Here is a 9,383-nt window from a genome sequence, read left to right on the forward strand (position 1 = left end):
CTAAATTGTCAGACGTCTTACCACCGCCTGGCACATGCACGTGGCAGGGAGCAAGGATAGGGGGTAGGGACGGCTGACATCTTAGACTAACGTTTAACCTCTATTTAGGAGAATCAAAAAGTTACTCAACTTTTGCACTTCATTTCTCCTCTCTTGGTCCCCTTCCCCTCTCCTCCCCCCCACCCACCACTCTCATAGAAGAAACCAAAAACTTTGTCCACAACATGACTGCCTATTAATTCGTAGAATTCCCAACTAAACTTGTAGTTTGCAGTCAGCAATTTACTAAAATTAATTGCGCGTTTTAAATCGATTTATTTCTTAATTCTTCGATCAGATTATTTTATTTACAGCTCTTGCTTTCGCTGACATTTTGCCTTTTACCTTAAACGGCCATATTACAAGCAGTTTCTTAAGATCCAAACTCTTTTTCCCTGGGGTCAGCGTCTCTTAGTTTCCTTCCTCCGCACCCAAGATTCCTCGCCGCTTCACAAACACTCCTGGCTGCTACCTGAACCTGCAAACGGAAAGATACAAAATTTAACAAAAGTGCTAGCGATATCGTCGATACTAACAGACTTAAAGAAGCTGTATCACGCTCTGAGCTATTTTTTAAAAAGCTACAACTTTTCTTTGCATCAATTAAATGCCTCAAAATAATACTCCAGGTTTGTTCTTTAAGGCTATAGGTAAGCACTGAAGCTGTTTCCTGTCGTTTGTTGCAAAGAGTAGCCGGCCGGGAGGGAGATGGGTTGAACCTTGAAGAGTTAGGCCATTTTTTTCGAGGTTTCGATGCCTTACCTGCAAAAATCATCAAACAACTCTATTATCCGATGGTTAGTGCTCCCCGATAAAATGTGTTTGATATATCTTCTTCATATAACTTTACGAGCATTTTGTGTTTGCGTAAAGGTACTAAGTAAAGACGTTTTCACAGAATTGACCTGAAAAAGCAAGATCTTTGTGACATAGTCTCTTTAGGCTGGTTAAAATTATACTGGGAAGAGAAATACACTTTCAAACCTTTTCTTGGAGTTCTCTTTTACGGCCTGGTGTGAAATTTCCAGTAAATGATTCACTCTCTGCAAACAGCATGGCGATTACCAGAAAAACTATAACAAGTACTTGCCCCTTCATTGTTTTAAAGCAAGGGGAACCTAGAACAGTCAACACTCGGTTAGTTTTGTGTGTACTTGCTAAAAGCTTATGAGCGCAACATAGTCGTGCTTATTTATTCCCTTGATGAATTAACTAATTGTGAAATTGAATCCCCTCCAAAACATCAGAGGCTACCGCTTTTTAAGAGCCCTAATAGACCTTTTAGGTGGTGGATTTTTGCTCTTTAGACCCATAGATGATGGAAGCGATATAGCTCGGGGGCAGGGGTGTGAGCGGGGGGGGGAGGGGGCAGTCCTTATGATGGCCTTTACGAGGAGGCTCCGCCCGAAAGGGGTACCTTTTTGAAGCTTTAAATATAAGAAAGGGTAGGGATTTCACAAGTTAAGGTATATAGAAGGGTAGGGAAATCTGTCATTTGGGTCTGTGAAAGGGCCCAGAAGGACTGACAGGTGAATTTTATGGCTTTATAAAGTCGAGAAAACATTTTGTTTTTGCGATTGATTCCTATTAAAAGACAGTTCATTTACAGCAGTTAAAAAGGATGCAAAGTTTTAAACAAGGTATGTGAAAGAGGAACCTTTTTCGTTAAAATGGTATATAAAAGGGTAAGGGATTAGACCTTGGGGTGGAGCCTCTCCGTATAAACATTTGTCTTTTTTTAAAAGTGTAAAGCGACAAGACAAAAGAAAAAGATGTGATCTCGGATTCCAACTGCGCTTGAGAAATTCTGATTTAAAGTGCAGTGTGGTGCTATTGCCAGTCATTGAATTCAAAGCTCAATTATCTACTGTATAAAGAGGGATGCGAAATCTACGATTCTAACTGCATCCAAACAATTTTTTACATGTAAAACCTTCCTTCTTGCCTTGAAAGGTCTGGAACTAAAGGATCTTTTTACAGAGCTGAGATTTGAAATTTCCCGTTTTTTGTGACCCTGCCAAGAATATGATATCACCAATCATTGTAATGTCCTGCTTTAGGGGCTCGGGAAGATCTGTAAACCATTTAGGACATTTAACTCTTTTTCAAATTCCAACCTTCATGCAACCTGCAACCTGTGACCCGCAACCTGCAAATTACACCCTCCGGATATCGAACTACAAAGATGGCTAAGTGAAATAAATAACGACACTACAAAAATGAAACTACCGGTTATTCAAAACGATAGACAATTACAAATGTGAAGATTACCTACATCAGTTCACCAATACGCGACACAGAATAACTCTAACAAAACTGCGACTAAGCGACCACAAATTAGCCATAGAGACAAGACGTTATTCGAGACCGTTTAAGAAACCTGATTTGCACTAGTTAGTTGGTTGATCAACTTTCGTTGTTAATTTTTGAAAAATTTTGTTAGCACCAGCTGAAAGGGCATATTAAAATTAGGTAACCTGTAAATTTTCAGCCTTATATCCCAAAAGTAGCGATTGCAACGGCCGCCCAAAATTTAGACTGTTCGCAGTTCCCTATTTTTCCGTGAGATCGTCGTGACATAGCGCGTCTTACCGTTAATTGCGGCCATGCATCTTGATTTTCAAATGTACCGAGGGTGCATGCGTCGGGGATTATACATGTAGCTCTAGCTGGAGGAGGGCAAGAAAAATATTTTTCTCGCTTCCCACCAAACCGCCCCCGCCCCCTAAGTAGTTTTGACGCTCATCCAAGATGACAACCCGTAACGTATAGCGCTCGATCCCGAAGATCTTACGGGAAAATAGGGGACTGTGAACAGTCTACCGAAAGTTGGAAGGATTTGTATCAGAAAAACAACTTTTGCCACCCAGTCACGCTTGAATTGTTTTCCATACAAATCCTTATAGATAGTTTTATTACCCTCACGCAACAGAAAAATAAATTGGAAACTGTCCAGTGGAAGAAGCCAAGAAAATGAAATGTTATAAAAGACTAATATATAAACAATTTGTTTAAGTCTCAGGTCTTTGTGGCCCACAGTTTCTGAGTTATTATGCGAACTCTGAAGTTCAAAAGCCGCCTTCACAATTGCGTTTTTCGCAGCCGTCAACCATAATTACGATCACAAGCAACGAACCTTGAAACACAGAAACACACAAAATCGAAATCGAAATCCACCACAAACCATGACATTTTGAACCCATTTAAGTAAAGTTTTGTTTCCTAAGAGGTCCGCTAAGATGATTGACGGCAGCGAAAAACGCAATTGTTAGATGGAGTTTGAACTTCACATTTCGCGTGTTTGTCAAAAGCGCAGTAACCAAAGACGTCCGTTCTTATGGAAAAAAAAAAACAACGTTGATTGCTAATGGTGAGTATCTGAGTGCTTTCAAATGTGGTTTTACACAGGTGGGGACAACATTTTTGCAGCTGTGCTTGGATGCTTTATTCAGCTCTAAGGGCTACCTTACTTCACATCCTTATTTCAAAAAATCGCATTGACCCAATATTGTTCCAATGCCGAAACAAAACAAACCCAACAGAAAACATATTATTCTTCAGTATGCATTTCTTTCTTTCTTTTCTGACTTTCCTTTTTAAACCCGGTGGTGTGCCATTCGCACTTCAATCGCGGGTCTTTTTGAGGAAAGGACGGAAACCTGAACTAAGACAAAGATATCAGCTTTTATTTATTTTAAGCATAAATTCAAACATCGCATTTTAAATCTCTTGAATTTGATGCTTATGTCACAGGACTAATCTCCCCGATTACAGATGTATGGAAAGTTAATGAAAGTTCGATAAATATCCGATCATAGGCTTTTAAGGTTCTTGAACATTCTAAGTGTTTATCGCTAAAAATGAAATATATGAATAACCAATTTACTAATAAGCTTTTCATTTAGAAAGATAAATATTAACAGTGTGCTTTTTAAGAGTAAGACATCTTGTCTCCAACTTGATGTCCCTCGGAAGACATTTATCCTTAAAATGGACATGGTAGTAATTTAACTTAGAAAACTCATTAATTTTATGTTGACAATAGCTTTTAAGAGCAGGAAGCTTTTAGTTCTAATTTATTTTCAAGGCAAACATAATAGCCACGCAAGCAAATAAATAGCAAGCTGCTAAGGAAGGAAGAAGTTCGGAAAAGCAGTTATAGATAGAGCAAGAGAAGAACATCAGGAAGAATGTAGAACTGCCTTGCGAGTAACTAAAATAAACCTTGTAAGTTCAACTGGCTGGTTTTGGTTGAGTTCATCAGAGTTGGACTGAGTTACGAGTTAGTTTTTTCTTCCATTAGCACTAGATCCCACACATGCGAAATGCGGCGTATGAACCGGCGGGCTATAAACAAATATCAGAAAACAAACGTCAGCTTCTAGAGGGGCCGTGCGGCAATAAAGTCACAAAATAGTCAAAACAAAAAAACCGAAATTTTGCCCTTGTTTTAGAATGAAAAATAGTGACATACGAAATGAGCTGAATTTGATTGTTTGATTGACGTGTTTTTGTTTGCTTGCTCCAAGGTGTTTTAAAAGAAATTGATGATAAGGTTAAACAAAAATAGAGTAACGGTTATAACCATTGAAGATCAGCGAAAGAAAGGAAAACAAAATTTAAAATATATAATTGTTTTGTTTTAATCGAGAACTCAATGAGGCACTTAAGGTGTGTGTATATGGCACGAATTTCTTTCGTAGTTTTTCGTTCTAAAATATGCGTAAAATATGTACCTGAAATTAAAAACTGGTCAATAACCTTGCAAAGCCCGATTTTTCACCTTCAAAACACGCGAATTTGCCTCAAAAAAATGTCCGCCCTATCGCGCGGCCAAATTGAAGTATGACGTAGCCTTATTTGCAAATTAACGAGATGGCGGTAAAAAAGAAGGATTGTCGCCGTCGAAGACCCTCTAAATCATCTTCACAATCTTCATTTATTTCGCTATACCTTATTTACAATTTGCCTGGTCCCTGTACGGCGTTTTCCCAGTCCCTCTCGAGAGAAGGCTGCGTAAACTAACTGACGTCAAGCGACTTCATGAACCTTTCTTTGATCCTTTACTCTTTTGCAGTCTTTGGGCCATTTTTAAAGGGGGAAAAGCAGTTTTTGGATTACCAAAATTGATTAAAAGTTTCATGGGCACATATTTTGAAAGTTCACAATCGTTATAGTTAGATGTTATCTAAGGACCAAAATCAGTTTGAAATAATTTCGTTTCATGTGCAATTCAAACTGTTTAGTATGCTCCAATTAAGGACGGTGCCCACTAATGGGAAGTATTTTTTGCCAGATAATGACTATTTGAGACAAGTAGATCATATCAGGGGCAATTGAAATCCAAAAAGAAAACTGGGGGTAACCAGGCATTTTTCAGAGATAACTGTGCTTAAATATGGAACGCTGAATACGGTGAATAGGCATTTTTTAGAAAAATGATAAAAAGCTATTCTTTCCCCAAATTTCAAAGTGTACACGTGAACTGGCACAAATGCAGTGATAATTGTAACAAGGTTTCAAAACTAAGCAACAAATGATAACATAACAAATGCTCTTTATACGTCTTTTTTTGAAATATCAGCCCGACTTGGAAGTTATCAGCAGTTACCCCTCTCCACGCGTTTGCCTTAAAAATAGGGTAAACGACATTTTCCCCGAACCAAAAATTGATCGTTTGCTGAGTAGGCTTATTACTTTCATTTGGTAAGATAAAAATTAGGGGTTACCCAGCGTTTTTAGAAGTTAAATTGGTTGGTTTCAACCTTAACTTAATCGCTTTGGGGGTATTTACAATTTTTCCCATCCCCTCCACGGTCAGTTTTATTCTTGCTTCACTCAACGCGGAGTACTCTGGGATATCCACAATGGTTAACAGTCAGAGAGAACAACAACCCACGGAAGAGAGCAAAAACAGAATATTTCATGGACTCTAAGGAAAACAAATTATACTATTTCATTCAACTGGAGGTTCTCCGTCTCAAAAATTTAACTAAAAATTTTGGAGAAGAGCAATCTCCAAGGTAATAAAGATTACTTCCAGCGCACATAGAGCAGTATGGCGAGCTCAAGATCCAAAGCTGGTGCTGTAAACAAACTACTGTGCTGTAGTGGAAAATAGTCGACAGGGACTCTTAGACAGGTACTCCTTCAGTCGTTTCCTTACCTGTACATGTCCTCAAGATTTTTTGAACTGTAGATGTAAGATGGACTGTAAACCATCTATCGTTTTTTATCATTTTACCGGGTACCTCTATCGAATATGTTACTAAACTTGCATACATTCAATGAGCTTATATCTGTGCTTTGCGCTATCTCTTTCGGGCTTTGCCAAAAGTGTCATATGACATAAATGATTTGCATAGACTCAAGTTCCACACATGAGCTCTCTTTTAAAAAAGCTGGATACTGCGAAAGTAGTTGTACCGAATGCGTTTATGTACCCTCATATATACACTGGGCTATAGAGATCATTTTATATATGTCGTTGTGATTTTTTTTTACTGTAGCATTCTGTTTCATGATCATTTACTATTTTTCGTTCCTAACTGTTAATTTTACACTTAACAGTGTCTGTTAAACCTAAAAAAGTCTTAGAATGGAAATACTTTATTTTACCTTCCATCTTTTAGTTTGTAAACCGCCAAATGGCAGTTATGTCTAAATGTCCAGATTATGTGTGGCGTGAAATTGAGCTGCCGAATAATTCAATAATTTCAAAGCTTAGTAATGCCAAAATGCTTAAATAACAATTTTAATAGTAAAATATTACTATTTTTTCCAAGATGTAAGCGTTTCCTTTGTGGTCCGCAACTTTTTGTGAAGCTGCGATCTCAACAATCCAAGCAATCTTGTGATAGTTTTTTTCTTGTTTGTTCAACAAATAAAAGCCTCGGACTCTCAATAAAAGGGACATCTGTATGTACTCAAACGCTTTAAATCTATCTTCTGGTCAATAATTACATAACATACATAACGTCTTACAAAATTAAATAAATATTCGGGAAAGTGTATAGAGCCGATTAGCCGATAAAACGCGAAGGACGCGAGTGAAAGGTAAGCTTGCAGTTTCTCGATTAAGCGGAGGACTTAGAGCTATTTTCCTTCTGATTTACTGATCCTTGCCTATTAAGGGATTTTTTTAAACCCAAGCTCCAAGACGTGACATCTCGAAGAAATAACTTTTGATGTTTTTGAATTGACTCGTTTGGACTATAAAATGTTCGGTCAGATAGATCACACGGCTGAAATAGCAACATGCGCAAACTTCTTCTGTTTTCAAAGAACTGACAAGGTAAATAGAAATTATTTTTATTCTGTTGAAAAACGACGCACATTTTTCACAAGAAATAACCAGAACCTCCCAGACTTACAGGAGACAAAACGAGGCCGCGTGTCCTGCGTATTGCGCATTTCTTTCGCGTCGCGCGCGACTACCTTGGCATGCATGTGCGCAGTAACAATAGAGGGCACCGTCCTTAATTGAACTAAAAATGCTGGTGTCAACAAAGCTCACGGGCATGACATAGTTATATGCCCTTTGAAGCTGTCATTCATCGTTGGTGAAAAAAAATAAATAAATAAAAAGGCCATGCTGCAGAACAAGGAACGCACGCGGACAAAACAAACCAAGAGCTCGCATCATTCAAAATGTTAATATTATTTGCTTGTCACTCGCTCTCCAGCCTTGTTGCTGATTTTTTTACCACGTGACTAGCAATAAGCAGCCTACTAGTTAGCCGTGGTCAAACGCAATAGCATGCGCAATGCACTCGTACCCGGTCCCGGCCGGGGAAATTTCCCGCGCGAAATTTTAGTTGAAACCATTGCAGAAACCGGTGTCAGGCAAAATATAGTTGAACGATCGTCAGAAACATGCTAAAGTGAAGTGAAATACAAGCGAAAGAGCCGACATGCGAAAGCTTGTCGTCGCCATTTGTTTACTGAATGTCGCTGTTCGAATGCATGACGAGTCCAGGAAAGGAGAAGCCAACAGGAAGAGAAAACTGTACTCAAAACAGTTCCGGAGTGTTGATTGAGTTTTATCGAAGGCAGAAGTGGCACCTGCAGAAGGATCATGGACTTGCCTGAGGCATTGAAAGGCGATACTTGCCGAGGACAAACGCCGTTCCTGTCCATCTTTGTGGGGACACAGTAAAAACCATCTAACATTCCAATCCTCGAGAGACTGTATGCAGCATTTGACGAGGTGGGCAGGAACAACCTGACAACGTTACCGACTACAAACCTCGGACAAAATGGTGCAATATATTATGCAGAAGCTGGCAGTTAAAAAATCTGTTCACTCCAAAAACAAAAGAAAGAGACAATGGTAAACCACACGTAACTAAAATTTTGTTCTCAGCAATTTGAATGCACTGTCCTCTCATTTTAAGTGACATTTTATAAACAGATGCACATATGTACAGAAATATTTTTTCTCGGTTAATGTTTTTTTTTTTTTTTTACCCTCCCCTCCCCTCCCCTCCCCATGACCTATTTCCTTGATTGCCTTTTGAGCTCCCGATAAGATGAGCCAAGGCTTTCAAGATTTTGCTACTGCAGTGTGCTTTGCATTTTACTGATGAGCTGGTCATAAGTAATTAACGTACAAGGGATCTTTGAAAAATTGGTTGGGGTCATCTCTCTTTCAGTTGTCAACAGAAGCAATGGAAGTAAGGGGTGTGCTATTTGATTGATTGAAACAGAAGAAGAAAAAAACAGAATTCAACATTTTCACTTAGACCATAATAATGCACCTTGTTTAAGCCAAACAGATGATCAAAGATCAAGAAAGTAAAGAAAAGACAGGAAAAAATAATAAAATAATAAACAGGTATCAAAGCCTTGAGAGGATAGCTGCCCATCTCCAAATTATGGCTGGTTAGTGAGACCACTTGGCTAACAGGATTTTCTAAAAGACAGTCTAAAATAGTATAAGAAAGAACACAAAATCGCAAATAAAATTGAGAGGAACCTTTATTTGTCTTTTCAATTAAATTAGGTGTTCTTTATGTACATCATTTTCATTCTTTCTTCTCATTTTGCATCCCTTTCTCGTCTATCTGATTCTCTTTCAGGGTCTGGACTCTGTTTTTTTTTTTTTATTGATCCCCTTCCTAACTTCCTGTACAAAAATAAGATAGATTTAATCAAATAAATAATAAGTTCTCAAATTGTTATAATAAAAACAACACTAAATACCAAGTGCCTTTCCTTTTAACGCTATATGAGCTTCTAGCAACATACAATAATTTTTGAATTATATTATTTGGCCAACGTTAAAGATGCATACAAGATCATTAAACACCATGGCATTTGAATCAACATAGAAGGTTGTACAA

General features: G+C 38.2%; 1 long non-coding RNA gene across 1 annotated transcript; it reads right to left on the reverse strand.

The window, feature by feature from the left end:
- Nucleotides 1-297: 297 nt before the first annotated feature.
- On the reverse strand, nt 298-1,354 carry LOC140948599 (uncharacterized). Its single transcript, XR_012167060.1, has 2 exons — nt 1,024-1,354; nt 298-517 (listed from the first exon to the last, which is right to left on the reverse strand). It is a non-coding gene; the product is annotated as an uncharacterized lncRNA (long non-coding RNA).
- Nucleotides 1,355-9,383: the final 8,029 nt, after the last annotated feature.

This window comes from Porites lutea, chromosome 9 (assembly GCF_958299795.1).
Source record: "Porites lutea chromosome 9, jaPorLute2.1, whole genome shotgun sequence".
Classification (NCBI taxonomy): Eukaryota; Metazoa; Cnidaria; class Anthozoa; order Scleractinia; family Poritidae; genus Porites; species Porites lutea.